The 6,000-nt window shown below is 49.9% G+C and overlaps 1 protein-coding gene across 2 annotated transcripts in view; it reads left to right on the top strand.

The window, feature by feature from the left end:
• Window positions 1–1,485: 1,485 nt before the first annotated feature.
• Window positions 1,486–6,000, top strand: part of LOC138528683 (E3 ubiquitin-protein ligase TRIM39-like) — a 229,234-nt gene continuing 224,719 nt past the window's right edge. For both annotated transcript variants that reach the window (XM_069640541.1, XM_069640540.1), the window contains exon 1: window positions 1,486–1,658. The gene's annotated coding sequence lies outside the window, so the exon portion shown is untranslated. The remainder of the gene's footprint in view (window positions 1,659–6,000) is intronic.

Below are 6,000 nucleotides of genomic sequence, written 5' to 3'. Positions count from 1 at the left end.
TTTAGGCTGGGCAAGAAGGACCGCACCCGCATCCGGAATTGCCACAGCAATAAGGATGCCCTGATAGTGCTGAGGTAGGACGGGCATCATTTTGAGATTGCAGATCGGCAGGGTGGGCCCTGAACTGAAGGCACCATAATGGACACTGTGGGTGGGAGGGGGGAGAGGAGGAGGGAGTGGGGCTGCAGGAGCTTAGTCCTTCATACCCTGATTTCTACCTGCCCCCATTGCGGAATATAGGGGTAGACTGGCCTATATGCAACGCTGGAGATTTCCCGGTAGGCCTCTGCATCATGGGAAGGGCTGGACTGGCCTATATGCAACTCTGGAGATTTCCCAGTAGTCTTTTGCATCCTGGGCAGGGTTGGACTGGCCTCTATGGAACTCTAGAGATTTCCCTGTAGGCCCCTGCAACCTGGCCAGGGGGGGGACTGGCCTATAGGGAACTCTGGAGATTTCCCGGTACATCTCTGCATCCTGGGCAGGGGTGGACTGGCCTATATGCAACTCTGGAGATTTCCCAGTAGTCTTTTGCATCCTGGGCAGGGGTGGACTGGCCTATATGCAACTCTGGAGATTTCCCGGTAGCCCTCTGCATCCTGGGAAGGTCTGGACTGGCCTATATGCAACTCTGGAGATTTCCCGGTAGGCCTCTGCATCATGGGAAGGGCTGGACTGGCCTATATGCAACTCTGGAGATTTCCCAGTAGTCTTTTGCATCCTGGGCAGGGTTGGACTGGCCTCTATGGAACTCTAGAGATTTCCCTGTAGGCCCCTGCAACCTGGCCAGGGGGGGGACTGGCCTATAGGGAACTCTGGAGATTTCCCGGTACATCTCTGCATCCTAGGCAGAGGTGGACTGGCCTATATGGAACTCTGGAGATTTCCCGGTAGGTCTCTGCATCCTGGGCCTCTTTAGTGGGGTATTTCCAAATGTTCCCTTTTGGTTCCCAGCCCACCCATGGCTGAATATGCAATACTCTTCTTCACGTTTTGAGAGTTGTAGTCCACTACAGTCAAAGGCCAATTCTGCCAGAAATCTGCCGCAGGGTGATCTATATCGTTGGCATGCAAAGGTCTGCTATGTTGGCTTCCAGGGAACTCGGAAAAGCACCGCCCGGAGTTCAGAGGCAACGGTGCCACGCGCCAGGCAGTCTCTAAGCAGTCAACGGAAATACACGGTGGCTGTACACGAATCATAGCTGTGACGTGGCACAATGCATAAGGGTTGCACGCTGTTCATTTGGGCAAACACCATTTTATATTTTGGTAGTTTTCATTTTGCTTTTGCATGCGAGGTCCGGCCTACAATTACCAGCATGCACTGCGCGATTGAACAGAGATCGGTGAGGTCTGCTTGTGAGGTTGCACTACGGCCCCTGAGAGCCAGGGCGCCTTTGCACCGGCAGCTGGTGATCCAGTCCACGTTTCCTGGATTACTCTGTATCCTGCTTCCTGACCTTGCCCCGCCCCCTGTCATGCACCTAGTCCCTGCAGCCTGCGCCGTTTCGCTTCCGTGCTCCCTGCGTGCACGTCCTCCCTGCAGGCGCAGGGAGTGCGGGGGGATATCCTGCAGCAGAGAATAGACAGGTGTTACCCATACTTCGCCGCGGGGGGTCCTGCAGTGACGCTGGGCGACGCGGCATACAACTGCTGAAGTAAGAACGCTGTCGCTTTGTGTGTGGTGTAAGTGTGTGCATCCTTGTAGATCTCATTTAAACTCCGGAATTCTCTTTGGATTCATCAACGTGTCAAGATCTTTATTCCTGCTTCATCCTTTGGAAAAGAGCGCCCTAGGGAATTAGCACTGAGACAAGAGTACTGTGTCCTAAAGCCCCGTATGCAATCGGGCACTGCGTCAGGGCCTTTCAACACTTTCAGGTGAAATGGGTCCCGAGTCCCCGTGTTGGCAGCCTTAACAGCAGCATACTTCTTAAATGCAGCACATTCAATGTGCGATTGGTGGCAGAACCTTCAGGCTTACTTTTCTGGTGCCCTCATGCCAACTGCACCCTAAGCATACATGCCACGCCCCCCAGGGCGCCATTACCCTCCGCCACGCTTGCTTGGGGGAGTCTTTCAAGGTCTCCCCGAGCTGCTGTAGAGGGACAAGGCATGGCAGGAACCCTTTTGTTATTAAATGCCGCTCCCACACGGGAGCGAGGCGGTTTTCATTGGTATAGGGCGCTCCTGCATTACAACCCTCCCTATTTAGGCAGGAGACTCTTGATGTTTCAATTATAAATAGTGCTAATTTTCTCTCTGTTCACCTACATTATTTATAACCCCAATGCAATCCTATGGGAACATTACATTTTTTTTGTCTCTGTTGCCATAACTCCCACTTGGGGGGTCCAGAATGTTGGCATGTATGATGCAGGCCTCTTGCAGTACCCAGCAGTGTTCTTCTCAATGCACTCTTTTAGTCCAGTGTTGTCTATATTAGCCCCTCGCTGAGAAAGAGGCATTGACATCTTTTCAGGGGATGTTCATATTTAAACTCCCAGCTGAATGCCTGTTCTGTGATAAACTGCAGCTATTTATCCCCCCCTTGCTGCATTCCTTTGTCTCCATTTGGTTTGAGCCGGATCTTCCGATTGTTTTACTCAGCTGCAGGCAATGGGTGCCCCAAACATTATGTTCAACTGAGCACCCACAAGCCCTGACATATCTTTAGCCGCCCCTGTGTGCAGTGCAAGTATCTGCACTCCTTATCCGTTTACAACAACAACAAATCTGTCCACGTTGCAGACAACTCGATGAGTTGCATATATTCTAATCATGTGATAGATGTAATGGCGCGCTAGAGAAGTCACGAAGAGGAACTCAAATACTTAACAATTATAGCTTCTTATTTTAATATCATACATACCCAACTAAAACACACATTGCACATGATATAAGTTGCGAGACAAATATTAAACGCGGGCACCTCACAGTATAGGGGAAAAGACCCTTCCATCAGGGTCCGATTAGCTCCCAATCAGTGGCAACTGGAGGTTTAAAATAATGCCCGTATTACTTTGGTGCCCATCAGTGCAAGAGATCCAATGCATGGCGCTGGTCGTGCGACTAGTTTTTCAAGCGTGATTATGTGTGAATCCTGACCAAACCTCTAGGGTAATGCCAAGTGTACCCTGTAACAGCTCGTAATTCAGATTGAGTAGTATTAATGTAAGCATGTTCACTTTTTCAGGAATTTGGCTTTGGTTAAACCCTGTTCTTTACCTCTTTTGTATTTTGCTTTATAGTATCATTGTTTTGATTTAATAGTTGTCTCACAACGGATATCATGTGTAATGTGTGTTTTAGTTGGATATGTATGATATCGAAATAAGAAGCTATAATTGGTAAGTATTTGAGTTCCTCTTCGTGACTTCTCTAGCGCGCCATTACATCTGTCACATGATTAGAGTATATCCAGCTCATCGAGTTGTCTGCAGCGTGGACATAGTTGCTGTTATTGTTTTGCATTTTGGCCCAAACCACGTCTGCCCACAAAGGGTCTCCCCGTTCGTTGTAATAATCTCCTTATCCGTTTACACAGTTTATTGCCCTATCACTATTTCACACGGGTTCTCGCCTTCTTGACCATATGTCTGCAATGAACCAGGAGATCCTAGAAGCGCCACCGGCGGACCAGGACCTTTCCATCCAGGCGGGCGGGATTTCAAGGCAAGATGGCTGATGCTGGCTCATTGCAGACCATGGCTAGCCACGGTCTAGCGGGCATGCGTGGTGGTCCCTGATGCTGAGTCTTTGGGTAAGCGTGGGCATTTGGATGGTCCAACATGTTACTCTCACTATGGAGTACAAGCAATGTGTGAAGTAAATTAACCCATAAGTGAGCACAGTCGGCACCAGTTGCCCCAGAAAAGCACATTAAATTAACTCATGTTGCATCATTAATCCTGTATTATCACAGGCAGGCATTGGGTGAAAGCAGCCCTTTTGTGTCATGCATCCCAACCGTGCTGCGTCTACATCTGAGGAGTCCGTCCCTCTTAAAGGGACTTCAGTCCATTCCTCGCCACAACACCTCCCTCTTAGTTATCAGGGAGGTTTGTCGTTTACATCTGTACGGTGAGGCGTAGCGGTTTCCGTGTGACTCGCAGTGGGCGACCTGGCGATTCACAACTGACCCCGGATTCCTCCATGCCTGGTGGGTCACTTGATTCTTCAATTGTTGGTCCCTTGTCGTCTTCATTTGCTCTCTCCTCCATCAGTTTCGGTTCTTCCAGGTGTAGTTTGCAGAAGTAGGAGGCATTCTCGGTTATCTCACCCCAGTCTCCTGTCGCAGTGACCATCGGGCCCTCACCTCCGTGACTAGGAGTGGCTTCGGGCTGTATTTTGGATCGGTCTTCCTTTGCTGTCTTTTGTCCTATTAGAAGGACCTCATTGACTGGGATCTGTTTTTCTTTCACCCTACTCTTTCGCTTCACCCGTTCCTTTGCCTTTCTCTTCTTTTCTGCGTCTTTTTCTCGAATTTTCACATCTTTCTCTGGTGTGTAGTCTTACATTTGGGGGCGGCGGGTTCGCGGTTTGAATTTTACCATTAGCTCTATGGGCGCCCTTCCTGTTGCTTTGGGTGGTGTGTTTCTGTAACTCCTCGGCTTTTGACATATCACTTGGGAGAGCGATGTTTGATCGGTGGTGGCCTTCTGTTGGGTTTGTTAGATGCTGGCCATGAACCACTCCACCATGCCATGGGCTTGTGGCCACAGTGGTGTGATTCTCTGGTGGCGGGAGCCCAGGTGAGTGGCGAATCTGTGAAAGTCTTGCCCGTGGAATGGCAGCCCATTGTCAGTCTTTACAGTGTTGGGAATCCCCCGTTCACTGAAGAGTTTGTCAATCACTGCTACGACGTGCCTCAAACGAGGTGGATTGTCCATGTTTTATTAGTGGGAATCGTGTGTATTCGTCTATTACTCCAAGGAGGGGAGGTGTCCTTCTGCTTCAAGCAGGCCATAGAAGTCCATGGCTATTCTTTGCCAGGATCCATACGGTAATGCTATCAATTGGAGTGGACATGGGTGACTGTTTGCCTCTTTCATTTGGTAGGGTGTGCAGTGGGTCACTGTGTCTTCCACGATTGCATCCATGTACAGGAACCACACTTGGTTTCTCAGTATTTTCTTTGTATTTGCGACCCCCGCCCACCCGATGACCTTCATGGGCTATGGTCACTAGTGGTTTCCTCATGCTCTTGGGAACTACTTGGGGGTTTCCTCGTAACAGTACCCTTGGTCGATTGTGTCAAGTTTGTTCTGTATTTTTGTCATTCTGTGCAGCTCTATCCTGTCCACTTCCCCGTTCACAAATTGTTCTGTTTTGAGGTGTATCCATTTGTTTGAATTGGTGAGGCATTTTGCTGCCTGTATGATGGGGTCGACTCTGCTTCTTTTGGCGAATGTCTCAGTCATGATGGTGGGGGGGGGACGTTGAGTGATGGGTATGAGATGTAATCTTCTGCTTCTTGTCTCATGGAGCCCTCCGTCTTTCCTTCTGGATGCCTGGAGCGATAGTCTACCAGGTTGGCCTCACCCGCTGGCTTGTGGATGATCTTGGATGCCCATCGTTGGATGCGTGGGGGCATTTTGGTTTTGGGGTTGCCAAATAGAGAGAGTAGTGCCTGGTGGTCTGTGATGAGAGCGAATCCTCTGCCAATACTGAAGTGATGAAACCTTCCACATGCCCTTTAATGCCAGGCTTTCTCTTTCAGGTTTGGAGTAGGCCTGTTCTGTTGGCAACAAGTCGCTGCTGGTGTATGCAACTATGTTGCACTTGTGGTATTTGTTTGGGCTCATCTGGGCAGGTATGGCGCCCAGGCCAACAGGGCTGGCATCAACGGTGAGTTCAGTTTCCCACTCTGGATCGAAGTATGCAAGTTGGCGGTTGTTGGAGAGTTCCTCATTAATGGTGACGAATGCTTCTTGGCAGTGCGGGTACCATTCGAACGGGTAATCCTTCTTGAGGAGCCTCTGAAGGGGTTCTGTGAGG

Source organism: Ambystoma mexicanum, chromosome 7q (genome assembly GCF_040938575.1).
Source record: "Ambystoma mexicanum isolate Mex_15411 chromosome 7q, UKY_AmexF1_1, whole genome shotgun sequence".
NCBI classification, from domain to species: domain Eukaryota; kingdom Metazoa; phylum Chordata; class Amphibia; order Caudata; family Ambystomatidae; genus Ambystoma; species Ambystoma mexicanum.
The sequence above is the reverse complement of the archived record's forward strand: the minus strand, read 5'-3'. Positions and strand labels throughout refer to the sequence as shown.